The sequence below is a fragment of the Anabrus simplex genome, chromosome 4, assembly GCF_040414725.1.
Source record: "Anabrus simplex isolate iqAnaSimp1 chromosome 4, ASM4041472v1, whole genome shotgun sequence".
NCBI lineage: Eukaryota > Metazoa > Arthropoda > Insecta > Orthoptera > Tettigoniidae > Anabrus > Anabrus simplex.
In genome coordinates, this window is record NC_090268.1 from 453,996,986 (window position 1) to 454,014,505 (window position 17,520).

The 17,520-nt window shown below is 46.6% G+C and overlaps 2 non-coding genes across 2 annotated transcripts; both read right to left on the reverse strand.

Moving 5' to 3' along the window:
* Positions 1–3,553: 3,553 nt before the first annotated feature.
* Positions 3,554–3,672, reverse strand: LOC137500611 (5S ribosomal RNA). Its single transcript, XR_011018119.1, has one exon. It is a non-coding gene; the product is annotated as a 5S ribosomal RNA (ribosomal RNA).
* Positions 3,673–12,955: 9,283 nt separating this feature from the next.
* On the reverse strand, positions 12,956–13,074 carry LOC137500612 (5S ribosomal RNA). Its single transcript, XR_011018120.1, has one exon. It is a non-coding gene; the product is annotated as a 5S ribosomal RNA (ribosomal RNA).
* Positions 13,075–17,520: the final 4,446 nt, after the last annotated feature.

The window sequence follows — 17,520 nt, forward strand, 5'->3', positions numbered from 1 at the left end:
AGGAAGGAAGGAAGGAAGGAAGGACCATGGTTTCCCAACAAACTTCTCTGCAAGACATTGCCACAACTTACAAGGGAAAAAATGTAAAGGTTTGAGGTGCTGCAACACTCATACAGCTAACATCTCACTTAAATGGTCCTGAAAGAAAGAAAGAAAGAAAGAAAGAAAGAAAGAAAGAAAGACAGAAAGAAAGAAAGAAAGAAAGAAAGGAAAATAATAATAATAATAATAATAATAATAATAATAATAATAATAATAATAATAATAATAATAATAATAATAAGAAGAAGAAGAAGAAGAAGAAGAAGAAGAAGAAGAAGAAGAAGAAGAAGAAGAAGAAGAAGTTGTGTTTAATGACCCTTCAATAGGAGTTTATTTTTTGAGAGAAGCTAGTGTTTTTACCTTGAATATGTATACTCTGAACGAGGTGAAGCAGAATTTGAAGCCAACTGATCGCGCCGAGACTCGATCTTGCTACCCACCTTCATCATACAGAGTAGCGTATGACGATGATGATGATGATGATGATGATGATGATGATGATGGTAGTAATAACTGTATCCAAAATTCAGGTAACATCAGTTTTTACTCGCAAAATGGTTTCATGATTTCTTTGGCTAAGAGAACCAAGCGGTAACCCTAACCTCGAAAATGAATTGTCGCTCTCGATTTATAAGATGCCCTTTCTTTCTTCGGCCTAGTCGCTATCTAGTCGGCAGTCGTTTGAAATCGTGCAGGTTTCTGCATGGTTCGACGTGCGTATCCTACTAGCAGTTGAAGTCAGCGTGAAATTAAGTACAGTACAGTAACTATGTGTAAGATCTCCTTCACTTGGTGAGACAAGTTGTAGGGCCAAATAAAGGTACAGAGAGCAGAGAGAGCATTACATAACATAGAGCTAAATATGCACTGTACTTGGGTTGATGGTGTATTATACTGAACGCCCTCTTCCCCCCCTCCCCCTGCCATTACATCTTTACTGAATGATTCTGCACAACGTTCCCTGCTGTTAATATTAATCCCCTACTGGGTTTTAGCTTAACGGTATCACTCGGTAATCATCATCATCATGACAGCCTCTGTCCTTCATGCTAAAAATCAGCTGCAGAGAAAAGGACCCTTTGTGTTCTTGCCATTATTATTATTATTATTATTATTATTATTATTATTATTATTATTATTATTATTATTATTATTATTATTATTATCATTATCATTTACCTCAGCGAATGAAAGCCCATGTATGAACATTTTTTTGTACATAAGCAACGATCAGCTGCTTTACCGACACCTTGTAATCCAAGAAAGAAAGAAAGAAAGAAAGAAAGAAAGAAAGAAAGAAAGTAAGTATAGGGGTACCTAACCACTCCTGAAAACTACTTTCATTGAAGGTTGTACTAGGCCAAACTCTAGAGACCTCTTACTAAATGGTACCATACTACAGGGCAGGTGTAAAAAATAGTTAATGAAACCGTATAATGAAAGGTACAGACTTAAGAGCAAGTGGCGTACTGGCTTATTATCCCTCCCTTCCAGGACCCTTCTTGCAACCACTAACCACCACCTACACCCCTGCCCAAGCAGTATTCGAGCATCGGGCTGTGTGATGTGGTCGCCTTAGAAGTTTGTGCTAGACAATACCCCAAAGAAAGTAGGTGGTTTAAGACAGGCAATAAAGTTTTAAGTTTTACTCCTCTTCCCTCAAATATGAAGAGAAGTACACCATAATGAGGGGTACTAAGCCATTTAAATTCATGACAGAGACCTGATGATTCTTAGCCCTGCTGATCTAGGGTGACACTTGATATAACCAGGCCAGACCCAGTACCTGAATATTTTTAGGTTATCCAAGCCAAACCTGGGTTATATATTGCCCGAAATATGTAGCATCTACCCTGTAATTAGAAGATGCAGGTGTGACTTCACGACTGGTGATGATATAACGGAGCACAATTTAGCATGTTAGGTACTAGTAGATCCACGATCAGCCCTAGCCGTGTCTGATGCAGAAATCCTAACCTGACTTGGGAAGAACGGTAACTTATTTCTTTCTTTCTTTCTTTCTTTCTTTCTTTCCTTGAACGCTAGCCTGTAGTAGTAAGGCAAGAGGCAGTGATCAGGTGGTCAGCAAAAGGACACATTATTGCTTGAGTTCGAAATTGTCCACTGCCTTAAGTAATAGTCGTATTAGTAGCAGTAATGGTGGTGGTGGTACTACTAGTAAGGTTATGTTCACTATTATCTTACGCCTTTCGTAGATGCCGAGGTGCCGGAAGTTTGTCCCGCAGGAGTTCTTTTTATGCGCCCATATCTACAGACCATCGAAATATCACACGAGTGAGCCGGTGTCGAACCTGTCAAGTAGGGCTCAGAATGGTCTAATTTTAATTCTAGGACGGTAACAGTAACTATACGGAGTTCCGATTCGTTCTACTCAATTTATCACTTGCCAAAAGATCGGTCAGCTGACGTACAAACAACAAAAACGAGTGCTTTCCTCCCTTCACCTAACCTAAAACGTCACGACTCTTTGAACTAACCCTTGTCGTCAAAAGGTTACCTTCTCAGTCTTATTTGAAGGGCGTCTCGTCTTTGATAGAAATGAAAGAGTTTTACAAGTTCCTAGGCTTCAAAACTACGTTACATCGCAACACACGCACTTCGAAGATAGCGGGCTGTGTGTAGGCCACTGTACTGCACTGGTGCCCTACCGTTCGTAAGGAAGCCCGGGAGAGACACGAGCGTACTACAAACTTGTAACTTATTGCCGAACCGTGTCGTAATTTGAATAGCTACTTACCTGAAAGAACATAAAAGGAAATTGTTCGACTCTTTGAGGGGCTGCTAAATGCCGCGGTCGGTTGCTAGGACATGGCTTTCATTGTAATCACGACAGTGTCGATGACGTTGCATGGAAACCACCTTCCTCGCGATTTTCAAGGTGGGCGGGGAGTTTAGAAGCCTCGTTCCGCCCTTTAATAATCTTAATATTGGGAGAAATAGGACGTAGAATGATGTTATGTGCCATAAGAGGCCTGCAGGATAAGCTACACTAACCTAAAAGAATAAGAACAGCAAGTTTAGACATAGGGACGTACGATAGGAGGTACGAAAGTTAAAATCCTGGCACGAGTAATTGGAAGCGGTGCTAGGCTCAGCAAGGGTCCCCTAGGTCGACACACACACACACACACACACACACACACACACACACACACACACAGAGAGAGAGAGAGAGAGAGAGAGAGAGAGAGAGAGAGACGACGAATAATAATAATAATAATAATAATAATAATAATAATAATAATAATAATAATAACAACAACGATGATGATGATGTCGCCGCCGCCAGGTTAGGCCGGTCACCTAGGAGGAAATGCAATACTACGCTAAGCTTCGTTCCTGTATAGCCACGGGGTCGAAGAGCAGCAAAAGGTCTAGCTAGTTTCAGACGTAACAAAAAACGTGATTTAAGCAATTTCTGCTGGCCTGAGGCAAAAGTTGAAAGTAAGTTGTCGTACTGGGACTGGGAAACTTGGTAAAAAGGGAATTGAGCCAACGGCACGTGGTGTTCCCAAGCGGTCACCCATCCAAGTACTGACCACGCCCAATGTTGCTTAACTGCGGTGATCGGACGAGAACCGGTGTATTCAACATGGTATGGCCGTTGGCGAGAGAACGGAGCTTGAAACGTCCATACGAACCGCAAAGCGAGTTTCCTGGAGGTCTTTGTGGCGCGGGGGCGTTGGCAATGGTGCAGGGGTGTGCTCGGAGGTCGCCGTCGCGGAGCGGGCGCGGGTGGTTGTCGCGCTCCGCGGCGAAACGTACCCTAACTCGACTTAACCCCACTTCTCGTAACCTAACCCCAAAAAAACGCGCGCGCTGGCGCGCGCGCGCACACACACACGGGAAGTGTCGAGGGTTGTAATAATAATAATAATAATAATAATAATAATTACTGAAGGTGGTTGTGAAGGGGCCGGCGCTGTAGCGCAGGGGCAGCGTGCCTGCCTCGTAGCTGGGGGGCCCGGGTTCAATTCCCGGCCAGGCAAAGGAATTTTACCTCGATCTAATGGCTGCTTTGAGGTCCACTCAGCCTGCTTGCTTAGGGGCTGTAGTGCCATGGGGCTTGGTCTGGTTTTCATTGTAAAGGACAAAGCAGGAGGATTTTTAGCAATAAGGTAATGTAGTAGTAGTAGTAGTAGTAGTTCTTCCCTCCTTAGCTTATGATTTGAATGTTTTGCACTGTCTTTCGATGTATATGAAGTAGGACAGATAGATAAAATCAGAGTGGAGTTGATAACAAGGCTAACAGATGCTGCTCTTTTTTTTAAAGGTGTGGTGGCCCTGAAAAGGGCCGTTTGTTAAGAATGCAGCAAGGCAGAAAACCTGGCACCTTACTTGGAGCTGGTGTATTTGGTAACTGCCTTGGTACCCTCACTGACGGCGTGCTTGGCCAGCTCACCGGGCAACAGGAGGCGGACGGCAGTCTGGATCTCCCGACTGGTGATGGTGGAGCGCTTGTTGTAGTGGGCCAGACGGGAAGCCTCAGCGGCGATGCGCTCGAAGATGTCGTTGACAAAGCTGTTCATGATGCTCATCGCCTTGCTGGAGATGCCAGTATCAGGATGTACCTGTTTAAGCACCTTGTAGATGTAGATGGCATAGCTTTCCTTCCTCTTGCGCTTCTTCTTCTTGTCTCCCTTGGAGATGTTCTTCTGGGCCTTGCCGGCTTTCTTGGCTGCCTTTCCGCTTGTCTTGGGTGGCATGGTTGTCTGGGATGTCTCCTAGAAAGTAAATTTTTCGGCCCCCTTGCAATTCTTTTTAAGACCGAGAGGGCTGCATGCGACTAGCCAATGAGCGCAAGCTTACTGCAGCCTTATTGGTTGGCTCGTAACGTTGAGCAACCTTGCAGGCTACAAAACTGGTGCGCAGAGTGATTCGGTATCATTTTCCCTTCGAAGTAGAGCAGCAGAGCATCATAGCATCATGTCAGGACGAGGAAAGGGAGGAAAAGTGAAGGGCAAGTCCAAGAGTCGCTCCAGCCGTGCAGGCCTGCAGTTCCCTGTCGGCCGTATCCACCGTCTCCTCCGCAAGGGAAACTACGCTGAGCGAGTGGGTGCTGGGGCTCCTGTGTACCTGGCTGCAGTCATGGAATACCTGGCAGCTGAAGTTCTTGAGTTGGCGGGCAATGCAGCCCGTGACAACAAGAAGACCAGGATCATCCCTCGTCACTTACAGTTGGCCATCCGTAACGACGAGGAGTTGAACAAGTTGCTGTCTGGAGTGACCATTGCCCAGGGTGGTGTTCTGCCCAACATCCAGGCAGTGCTCCTGCCTAAGAAGACCGAGAAGAAGGCTTAAGTTCCTGTTCTCGGTCAGGGCGTTGGCTCACCGGAAAAATATAAATAAACGGCCCTTTTCAGGGCCACCAACTCCTTAAGATAAGAGCTGTTTGTCTATCATGCTGCTATAGCTATCTTAGCAGAAGTATGGAGAAATCCTGAAGTGATAGAGCAGTTCAGACAACTCTCCTAATAATAATGATAATAATAACAATAATGAGACACTGCAAATATGAGGGCATCTGTAACATTAGCCAGGAGAGCACAAGAATAGCCTTTCCTTTGAGGTTATTTATTTAAGGGGGAAATGAGTAAGGTAGCTCCAGGCCCCTCTTAATATTTAATTTTCAGAAGGGAAGGAAGAAGGAAGTACATTATAGATTTCTTTTCATTTCATTTATGCTGTATAATTCTGTTCTTGACTGCTGGATACTACCAACCTATGCATGTAAGAACACACACTTAACTAGAAAGGAAAGGAAAGGATACTTAAAGTAGTATATTTACAATACTTTGTCTTTTAGACGTGCACAGCAAGGAAGATAATGTTTGTTTTCTCTTGTTAGCATTAAAATGTAGACATCATAACTGATAATGAGGGCTTTTTTCCGTGCAGGTTTCGGGGAGATGACTGTTTTGAGAGGGAGAATAGCGCAAGCTACGTTAGAGGAGTACTGTAAGTGGGACTCTGTGCTCTTTTGAGAGGTAAGTGGTGGCCCTGAAAAGGGCCGTTTTTTAAATACTGCATGCTCACAAACGGGAGCACGCTCGGAGGAGACTTAACCACCAAAACCGTACAGGGTGCGTCCCTGCCTCTTGAGAGCATAGACGACATCCATGGCGGTCACGGTCTTCCTCTTGGCGTGCTCGGTGTAGGTGACGGCATCCCGGATAACGTTCTCCAGGAATACCTTGAGCACGCCACGGGTCTCCTCGTAGATAAGTCCCGAAATACGCTTGACTCCACCTCTGCGAGCGAGACGTCTGATGGCAGGCTTAGTGATGCCCTGGATGTTGTCTCGGAGCACCTTCCTGTGACGCTTGGCGCCTCCTTTGCCGAGTCCCTTGCCTCCCTTGCCTCGTCCGGTCATGATAGATCAGTAGAGCTGCGAGTTCAGAGCTAGAATGCGGCTGGCACTCGAGGCCCCTCGCTTTTGTTGAAAGTGCCTGGCCCCGGTGACGTCAGCACCGCCCGGCCAATGGGAGTGCAGCTGCTACCGAGGGTGGGGGAAGCGAAGCAATAAAACAGTCGGGCAGCAAGCCCCCGAACCATTCTTCCTGGGACGAGTCGACAGTGAGCACGTGATGGCCCGTACTAAGCAGACTGCACGTAAATCTACCGGAGGCAAGGCCCCGCGCAAGCAACTGGCCACCAAGGCTGCCCGTAAGAGCGCGCCTGCCACCGGAGGAGTGAAGAAGCCTCATCGCTACAGGCCCGGTACCGTGGCCCTGCGTGAGATCAGACGCTACCAGAAGAGCACTGAGCTTCTGATCCGCAAGCTGCCCTTCCAGCGGCTGGTGAGAGAGATAGCTCAGGACTTCAAGACCGACCTGCGCTTCCAGAGCTCGGCTGTCATGGCCTTGCAGGAGGCCAGTGAGGCCTACCTGGTGGGTCTTTTTGAAGACACCAACTTGTGTGCCATCCACGCCAAGCGTGTCACCATCATGCCTAAGGACATCCAGCTCGCCCGCCGCATCCGTGGCGAACGTGCTTAAGTCCGGTGCTTGTCTTATGGCTGGAGCTTTACCAAACGGCCCTTTTCAGGGCCACCAAAATTTCCTAGAAGAGTAGTTATTGTCTCTCTGGTCTAGGATAGAAGGAAAACGAAAAGAAAAAAAGCTAGTGGTTCCTCTAGGTTCAAGGAAAAATCTAAGAGTAACAGAATATAATAATAATAACAATAATAATAATAATAATAATAATAATAATAATAATAATAATAATAATCTTGAGTATTGAGTACAATAATTCATTAATTAATATCTAGGACGTGATAGTAATAATAATAATAATAATAATAATAATAATAATAATAATAACAACAACAACAGCAACAGCAAAAGTGCAGTAAGTAAGGATAAAGAAAAATGTAGTTAAGTACAATAATAATGAAATTTGAAGAGTGAGTCGCCCCGCAATGAGACAAACTAGCCTGTTTAGGAGGCAGAGATAGGAGAGGCCAGGGTTCCAGCCTTGGACAGTGACTGACATAATATGCTCTCTTGGGGAATAAAATTGATGGCCCTGATAAGGGCCGTTTTTCCTCTGCTCCTACGAGAGCAAGAGGTGCGTGTAGAAGGAAGCAAGAACATGAAATGTCCTCACTTCCTTTTTGCTGGTGCCTTTTTAGGCGAGGCCTTGGGCTTAGCGGCCTTTTTAGGCTTAGGTGCCTTAGGTTTCTTAGTGGGCACCTTGGCGGCCTTCTTAGCCTTGGAAGGAGCCTTCTGCTTGGGTTTGGGAGCAGGAGCGGCCTTCTTCTTCTCGGCAGGCTTTTTGGAAATGGCTTTCTTGGCTGCAGCCTTGGCTCCACCAGCCTTCTTCGCCTTGGGGATGCGCTTCTCCTTGGGGGCAGCGGACCGCTTGACAGGGGCTGCGCTGGCCTTCTCCGGCTTGGCAGCCGAAGCGAGCTTGAAGGAACCTGAAGCTCCCTTCCCCTTGGTCTGGACCAGCTCTCCGGAAGCCACGGCAGATTTCAGGTACTTCTTGATGAAAGGGGCCAGCTTCTCAGAGTCCACCTTGTAGTTGGCAGAGATGTACTTCTTGATAGCCTGCAGAGAAGATCCACCTCGTTCCTTCAGGCTCTTGATGGCACTGCCCACCATCTCGGAGGTTTTCGGATGGGCAGGCTTGGTGCGAGGTTTCTTCGATGCAGAAGCCTTGCTCTTCTTGGGCGACGCCTGGGCCGGAGCCGAGGCGGGTGCAGATGCTGCCGATGCTGTTGCTGTGTCAGCCATGGTCACGATGAGAATGTGTTCGCGCGCTCCCCTGGTTATCTGAGTGTATCAGGCTACTCGGACCGCGCAGGAAACAGCAGTGGCTGGCTGTCGGGTGGGTTGCGCGGCGACAAGTTGGGGACGTGCTTCCTAGCTCCTTTCTCGTGCTCCCTGCGTCTTTAAGGGGTGGGTTACAATCAGGGTTCGGTTAGGAAGGGATAGTCAAAGGTTTGACGCTGCTCCTCAGGTGGCAGAAGTACTCGTCACCTTGCTTCGGGCGTCCTGATGGAGGTGCGTTCGATGGGCAGCATTTCACCAGCCGCCTCTCCATGCCGACGTTTAGGGGCGGCCGTCGTCGTCGCGACGCCCCCGGGAGTGACCCCCTCTTACCTGAAGGAAGCCCAATCCTTCCTCTAGCAATGGAGCTGAACGGCCATCCTCAGGCTCTAACCCCTTCCGAGTGAGAGCAAAGGCAAGTCAGCCTTTAGGTAGTTTTCCACAGAGTGAAGCAGACCTGCTGTAATCTGCCTCTTGTAGCTTTGCTTGAAAGGACCTACAGGATAAAGGACATAAGTTAGAAGCTAGCCTCCATGACTCGTTCGACTCCTGCTTTCCTGCTGGTAGCGCCAATCTCGTAAAGTCCTAGCCTTTAGGCCTCTATTTATAAGGCTCTCAACTCTGTACAGTCTCTCACATCCAGCAGCTTTCAGCCCCTGTCGGGGGTCGAAAGCTCAGGTTGGGAAAAGGGACAGCCTGCCCAAGGGAACCTCTAGATGTTTCTTAGGGCATAATTAAATTTCCAGTTCGCTACAGAGCCTGTACCGCCTCAGGAGAGGCTTCACCCCTCGCCTGCTGGATGGAGGCATTGTGAGTCGTATCTTACTGCCTCCAGTGGGCTGCGAAGGCAGGATCGAGAACACCGTGACGGAGGAAGGGGCAGTCAGTCCAGACTCTTCAAAGAACAGATTTCCTGTACCAGGAGATGATAAGTCTGTCAGTTTGATAGACCTGGCAACATCCCTTACCTTCGGTCAAATTTCTTTAGGATGAGAGACCCTTTGAGACAGCAACTCAGCAGATTTATTGGAAGGAAGGAAGGAAGGAAGGAAGGAAGGAAGGAAGGAAGGAAGGAAGGAAGGAAGGAAGGACCATGGTTTCCCAACAAACTTCTCTGCAAGACATTGCCACAACTTACAAGGGAAAAAATGTAAAGGTTTGAGGTGCTGCAACACTCATACAGCTAACATCTCACTTAAATGGTCCTGAAAGAAAGAAAGAAAGAAAGAAAGAAAGAAAGAAAGAAAGACAGAAAGAAAGAAAGAAAGAAAGAAAGGAAAATAATAATAATAATAATAATAATAATAATAATAATAATAATAATAATAATAATAATAATAAGAAGAAGAAGAAGAAGAAGAAGAAGAAGAAGAAGAAGAAGAAGAAGAAGAAGAAGAAGAAGAAGAAGTTGTGTTTAATGACCCTTCAATAGGAGTTTATTTTTTGAGAGAAGCTAGTGTTTTTACCTTGAATATGTATACTCTGAACGAGGTGAAGCAGAATTTGAAGCCAACTGATCGCGCCGAGACTCGATCTTGCTACCCACCTTCATCATACAGAGTAGCGTATGACGATGATGATGATGATGATGATGATGATGATGATGATGGTAGTAATAACTGTATCCAAAATTCAGGTAACATCAGTTTTTACTCGCAAAATGGTTTCATGATTTCTTTGGCTAAGAGAACCAAGCGGTAACCCTAACCTCGAAAATGAATTGTCGCTCTCGATTTATAAGATGCCCTTTCTTTCTTCGGCCTAGTCGCTATCTAGTCGGCAGTCGTTTGAAATCGTGCAGGTTTCTGCATGGTTCGACGTGCGTATCCTACTAGCAGTTGAAGTCAGCGTGAAATTAAGTACAGTACAGTAACTATGTGTAAGATCTCCTTCACTTGGTGAGACAAGTTGTAGGGCCAAATAAAGGTACAGAGAGCAGAGAGAGCATTACATAACATAGAGCTAAATATGCACTGTACTTGGGTTGATGGTGTATTATACTGAACGCCCTCTTCCCCCCCTCCCCCTGCCATTACATCTTTACTGAATGATTCTGCACAACGTTCCCTGCTGTTAATATTAATCCCCTACTGGGTTTTAGCTTAACGGTATCACTCGGTAATCATCATCATCATGACAGCCTCTGTCCTTCATGCTAAAAATCAGCTGCAGAGAAAAGGACCCTTTGTGTTCTTGCCATTATTATTATTATTATTATTATTATTATTATTATTATTATTATTATTATTATTATTATTATTATTATTATTATCATTATCATTTACCTCAGCGAATGAAAGCCCATGTATGAACATTTTTTTGTACATAAGCAACGATCAGCTGCTTTACCGACACCTTGTAATCCAAGAAAGAAAGAAAGAAAGAAAGAAAGAAAGAAAGAAAGAAAGTAAGTATAGGGGTACCTAACCACTCCTGAAAACTACTTTCATTGAAGGTTGTACTAGGCCAAACTCTAGAGACCTCTTACTAAATGGTACCATACTACAGGGCAGGTGTAAAAAATAGTTAATGAAACCGTATAATGAAAGGTACAGACTTAAGAGCAAGTGGCGTACTGGCTTATTATCCCTCCCTTCCAGGACCCTTCTTGCAACCACTAACCACCACCTACACCCCTGCCCAAGCAGTATTCGAGCATCGGGCTGTGTGATGTGGTCGCCTTAGAAGTTTGTGCTAGACAATACCCCAAAGAAAGTAGGTGGTTTAAGACAGGCAATAAAGTTTTAAGTTTTACTCCTCTTCCCTCAAATATGAAGAGAAGTACACCATAATGAGGGGTACTAAGCCATTTAAATTCATGACAGAGACCTGATGATTCTTAGCCCTGCTGATCTAGGGTGACACTTGATATAACCAGGCCAGACCCAGTACCTGAATATTTTTAGGTTATCCAAGCCAAACCTGGGTTATATATTGCCCGAAATATGTAGCATCTACCCTGTAATTAGAAGATGCAGGTGTGACTTCACGACTGGTGATGATATAACGGAGCACAATTTAGCATGTTAGGTACTAGTAGATCCACGATCAGCCCTAGCCGTGTCTGATGCAGAAATCCTAACCTGACTTGGGAAGAACGGTAACTTATTTCTTTCTTTCTTTCTTTCTTTCTTTCTTTCCTTGAACGCTAGCCTGTAGTAGTAAGGCAAGAGGCAGTGATCAGGTGGTCAGCAAAAGGACACATTATTGCTTGAGTTCGAAATTGTCCACTGCCTTAAGTAATAGTCGTATTAGTAGCAGTAATGGTGGTGGTGGTACTACTAGTAAGGTTATGTTCACTATTATCTTACGCCTTTCGTAGATGCCGAGGTGCCGGAAGTTTGTCCCGCAGGAGTTCTTTTTATGCGCCCATATCTACAGACCATCGAAATATCACACGAGTGAGCCGGTGTCGAACCTGTCAAGTAGGGCTCAGAATGGTCTAATTTTAATTCTAGGACGGTAACAGTAACTATACGGAGTTCCGATTCGTTCTACTCAATTTATCACTTGCCAAAAGATCGGTCAGCTGACGTACAAACAACAAAAACGAGTGCTTTCCTCCCTTCACCTAACCTAAAACGTCACGACTCTTTGAACTAACCCTTGTCGTCAAAAGGTTACCTTCTCAGTCTTATTTGAAGGGCGTCTCGTCTTTGATAGAAATGAAAGAGTTTTACAAGTTCCTAGGCTTCAAAACTACGTTACATCGCAACACACGCACTTCGAAGATAGCGGGCTGTGTGTAGGCCACTGTACTGCACTGGTGCCCTACCGTTCGTAAGGAAGCCCGGGAGAGACACGAGCGTACTACAAACTTGTAACTTATTGCCGAACCGTGTCGTAATTTGAATAGCTACTTACCTGAAAGAACATAAAAGGAAATTGTTCGACTCTTTGAGGGGCTGCTAAATGCCGCGGTCGGTTGCTAGGACATGGCTTTCATTGTAATCACGACAGTGTCGATGACGTTGCATGGAAACCACCTTCCTCGCGATTTTCAAGGTGGGCGGGGAGTTTAGAAGCCTCGTTCCGCCCTTTAATAATCTTAATATTGGGAGAAATAGGACGTAGAATGATGTTATGTGCCATAAGAGGCCTGCAGGATAAGCTACACTAACCTAAAAGAATAAGAACAGCAAGTTTAGACATAGGGACGTACGATAGGAGGTACGAAAGTTAAAATCCTGGCACGAGTAATTGGAAGCGGTGCTAGGCTCAGCAAGGGTCCCCTAGGTCGACACACACACACACACACACACACACACACACACACACACACACACACAGAGAGAGAGAGAGAGAGAGAGAGAGAGAGAGAGAGAGACGACGAATAATAATAATAATAATAATAATAATAATAATAATAATAATAATAATAATAACAACAACGATGATGATGATGTCGCCGCCGCCAGGTTAGGCCGGTCACCTAGGAGGAAATGCAATACTACGCTAAGCTTCGTTCCTGTATAGCCACGGGGTCGAAGAGCAGCAAAAGGTCTAGCTAGTTTCAGACGTAACAAAAAACGTGATTTAAGCAATTTCTGCTGGCCTGAGGCAAAAGTTGAAAGTAAGTTGTCGTACTGGGACTGGGAAACTTGGTAAAAAGGGAATTGAGCCAACGGCACGTGGTGTTCCCAAGCGGTCACCCATCCAAGTACTGACCACGCCCAATGTTGCTTAACTGCGGTGATCGGACGAGAACCGGTGTATTCAACATGGTATGGCCGTTGGCGAGAGAACGGAGCTTGAAACGTCCATACGAACCGCAAAGCGAGTTTCCTGGAGGTCTTTGTGGCGCGGGGGCGTTGGCAATGGTGCAGGGGTGTGCTCGGAGGTCGCCGTCGCGGAGCGGGCGCGGGTGGTTGTCGCGCTCCGCGGCGAAACGTACCCTAACTCGACTTAACCCCACTTCTCGTAACCTAACCCCAAAAAAACGCGCGCGCTGGCGCGCGCGCGCACACACACACGGGAAGTGTCGAGGGTTGTAATAATAATAATAATAATAATAATAATAATTACTGAAGGTGGTTGTGAAGGGGCCGGCGCTGTAGCGCAGGGGCAGCGTGCCTGCCTCGTAGCTGGGGGGCCCGGGTTCAATTCCCGGCCAGGCAAAGGAATTTTACCTCGATCTAATGGCTGCTTTGAGGTCCACTCAGCCTGCTTGCTTAGGGGCTGTAGTGCCATGGGGCTTGGTCTGGTTTTCATTGTAAAGGACAAAGCAGGAGGATTTTTAGCAATAAGGTAATGTAGTAGTAGTAGTAGTAGTAGTTCTTCCCTCCTTAGCTTATGATTTGAATGTTTTGCACTGTCTTTCGATGTATATGAAGTAGGACAGATAGATAAAATCAGAGTGGAGTTGATAACAAGGCTAACAGATGCTGCTCTTTTTTTTAAAGGTGTGGTGGCCCTGAAAAGGGCCGTTTGTTAAGAATGCAGCAAGGCAGAAAACCTGGCACCTTACTTGGAGCTGGTGTATTTGGTAACTGCCTTGGTACCCTCACTGACGGCGTGCTTGGCCAGCTCACCGGGCAACAGGAGGCGGACGGCAGTCTGGATCTCCCGACTGGTGATGGTGGAGCGCTTGTTGTAGTGGGCCAGACGGGAAGCCTCAGCGGCGATGCGCTCGAAGATGTCGTTGACAAAGCTGTTCATGATGCTCATCGCCTTGCTGGAGATGCCAGTATCAGGATGTACCTGTTTAAGCACCTTGTAGATGTAGATGGCATAGCTTTCCTTCCTCTTGCGCTTCTTCTTCTTGTCTCCCTTGGAGATGTTCTTCTGGGCCTTGCCGGCTTTCTTGGCTGCCTTTCCGCTTGTCTTGGGTGGCATGGTTGTCTGGGATGTCTCCTAGAAAGTAAATTTTTCGGCCCCCTTGCAATTCTTTTTAAGACCGAGAGGGCTGCATGCGACTAGCCAATGAGCGCAAGCTTACTGCAGCCTTATTGGTTGGCTCGTAACGTTGAGCAACCTTGCAGGCTACAAAACTGGTGCGCAGAGTGATTCGGTATCAAGACCGACCACCAACAACAGAACGTCAAGCTACAATAAGAAGAATCTTCAAGAAAAAGCACTCAAAGCCCCAATGGGCTGATAGGCCATAATACTCACGGTGCAGGCCCTGCCTGCACCAATTGAGGCGGTCCTGCGGTATCATTTTCCCTTCGAAGTAGAGCAGCAGAGCATCATAGCATCATGTCAGGACGAGGAAAGGGAGGAAAAGTGAAGGGCAAGTCCAAGAGTCGCTCCAGCCGTGCAGGCCTGCAGTTCCCTGTCGGCCGTATCCACCGTCTCCTCCGCAAGGGAAACTACGCTGAGCGAGTGGGTGCTGGGGCTCCTGTGTACCTGGCTGCAGTCATGGAATACCTGGCAGCTGAAGTTCTTGAGTTGGCGGGCAATGCAGCCCGTGACAACAAGAAGACCAGGATCATCCCTCGTCACTTACAGTTGGCCATCCGTAACGACGAGGAGTTGAACAAGTTGCTGTCTGGAGTGACCATTGCCCAGGGTGGTGTTCTGCCCAACATCCAGGCAGTGCTCCTGCCTAAGAAGACCGAGAAGAAGGCTTAAGTTCCTGTTCTCGGTCAGGGCGTTGGCTCACCGGAAAAATATAAATAAACGGCCCTTTTCAGGGCCACCAACTCCTTAAGATAAGAGCTGTTTGTCTATCATGCTGCTATAGCTATCTTAGCAGAAGTATGGAGAAATCCTGAAGTGATAGAGCAGTTCAGACAACTCTCCTAATAATAATGATAATAATAACAATAATGAGACACTGCAAATATGAGGGCATCTGTAACATTAGCCAGGAGAGCACAAGAATAGCCTTTCCTTTGAGGTTATTTATTTAAGGGGGAAATGAGTAAGGTAGCTCCAGGCCCCTCTTAATATTTAATTTTCAGAAGGGAAGGAAGAAGGAAGTACATTATAGATTTCTTTTCATTTCATTTATGCTGTATAATTCTGTTCTTGACTGCTGGATACTACCAACCTATGCATGTAAGAACACACACTTAACTAGAAAGGAAAGGAAAGGATACTTAAAGTAGTATATTTACAATACTTTGTCTTTTAGACGTGCACAGCAAGGAAATGTTTGTTTTCTCTTGTTAGCATTAAAATGTAGACATCATAACTGATAATGAGGGCTTTTTTCCGTGCAGGTTTCGGGGAGATGACTGTTTTGAGAGGGAGAATAGCGCAAGCTACGTTAGAGGAGTACTGTAAGTGGGACTCTGTGCTCTTTTGAGAGGTAAGTGGTGGCCCTGAAAAGGGCCGTTTTTTAAATACTGCATGCTCACAAACGGGAGCACGCTCGGAGGAGACTTAACCACCAAAACCGTACAGGGTGCGTCCCTGCCTCTTGAGAGCATAGACGACATCCATGGCGGTCACGGTCTTCCTCTTGGCGTGCTCGGTGTAGGTGACGGCATCCCGGATAACGTTCTCCAGGAATACCTTGAGCACGCCACGGGTCTCCTCGTAGATAAGTCCCGAAATACGCTTGACTCCACCTCTGCGAGCGAGACGTCTGATGGCAGGCTTAGTGATGCCCTGGATGTTGTCTCGGAGCACCTTCCTGTGACGCTTGGCGCCTCCTTTGCCGAGTCCCTTGCCTCCCTTGCCTCGTCCGGTCATGATAGATCAGTAGAGCTGCGAGTTCAGAGCTAGAATGCGGCTGGCACTCGAGGCCCCTCGCTTTTGTTGAAAGTGCCTGGCCCCGGTGACGTCAGCACCGCCCGGCCAATGGGAGTGCAGCTGCTACCGAGGGTGGGGGAAGCGAAGCAATAAAACAGTCGGGCAGCAAGCCCCCGAACCATTCTTCCTGGGACGAGTCGACAGTGAGCACGTGATGGCCCGTACTAAGCAGACTGCACGTAAATCTACCGGAGGCAAGGCCCCGCGCAAGCAACTGGCCACCAAGGCTGCCCGTAAGAGCGCGCCTGCCACCGGAGGAGTGAAGAAGCCTCATCGCTACAGGCCCGGTACCGTGGCCCTGCGTGAGATCAGACGCTACCAGAAGAGCACTGAGCTTCTGATCCGCAAGCTGCCCTTCCAGCGGCTGGTGAGAGAGATAGCTCAGGACTTCAAGACCGACCTGCGCTTCCAGAGCTCGGCTGTCATGGCCTTGCAGGAGGCCAGTGAGGCCTACCTGGTGGGTCTTTTTGAAGACACCAACTTGTGTGCCATCCACGCCAAGCGTGTCACCATCATGCCTAAGGACATCCAGCTCGCCCGCCGCATCCGTGGCGAACGTGCCTAAGTCCGGTGCTTGTCTTATGGCTGGAGCTTTACCAAACGGCCCTTTTCAGGGCCACCAAAATTTCCTAGAAGAGTAGTTATTGTCTCTCTGGTCTAGGATAGAAGGAAAACGAAAAGAAAAAAAGCTAGTGGTTCCTCTAGGTTCAAGGAAAAATCTAAGAGTAACAGAATATAATAATAATAACAATAATAATAATAATAATAATAATAATAATAATAATAATAATAATCTTGAGTATTGAGTACAATAATTCATTAATTAATATCTAGGACGTGATAGTAATAATAATAATAATAATAATAATAATAATAATAATAATAATAACAACAACAACAGCAACAGCAAAAGTGCAGTAAGTAAGGATAAAGAAAAATGTAGTTAAGTACAATAATAATGAAATTTGAAGAGTGAGTCGCCCCGCAATGAGACAAACTAGCCTGTTTAGGAGGCAGAGATAGGAGAGGCCAGGGTTCCAGCCTTGGACAGTGACTGACATAATATGCTCTCTTGGGGAATAAAATTGATGGCCCTGATAAGGGCCGTTTTTCCTCTGCTCCTACGAGAGCAAGAGGTGCGTGTAGAAGGAAGCAAGAACATGAAATGTCCTCACTTCCTTTTTGCTGGTGCCTTTTTAGGCGAGGCCTTGGGCTTAGCGGCCTTTTTAGGCTTAGGTGCCTTAGGTTTCTTAGTGGGCACCTTGGCGGCCTTCTTAGCCTTGGAAGGAGCCTTCTGCTTGGGTTTGGGAGCAGGAGCGGCCTTCTTCTTCTCGGCAGGCTTTTTGGAAATGGCTTTCTTGGCTGCAGCCTTGGCTCCACCAGCCTTCTTCGCCTTGGGGATGCGCTTCTCCTTGGGGGCAGCGGACCGCTTGACAGGGGCTGCGCTGGCCTTCTCCGGCTTGGCAGCCGAAGCGAGCTTGAA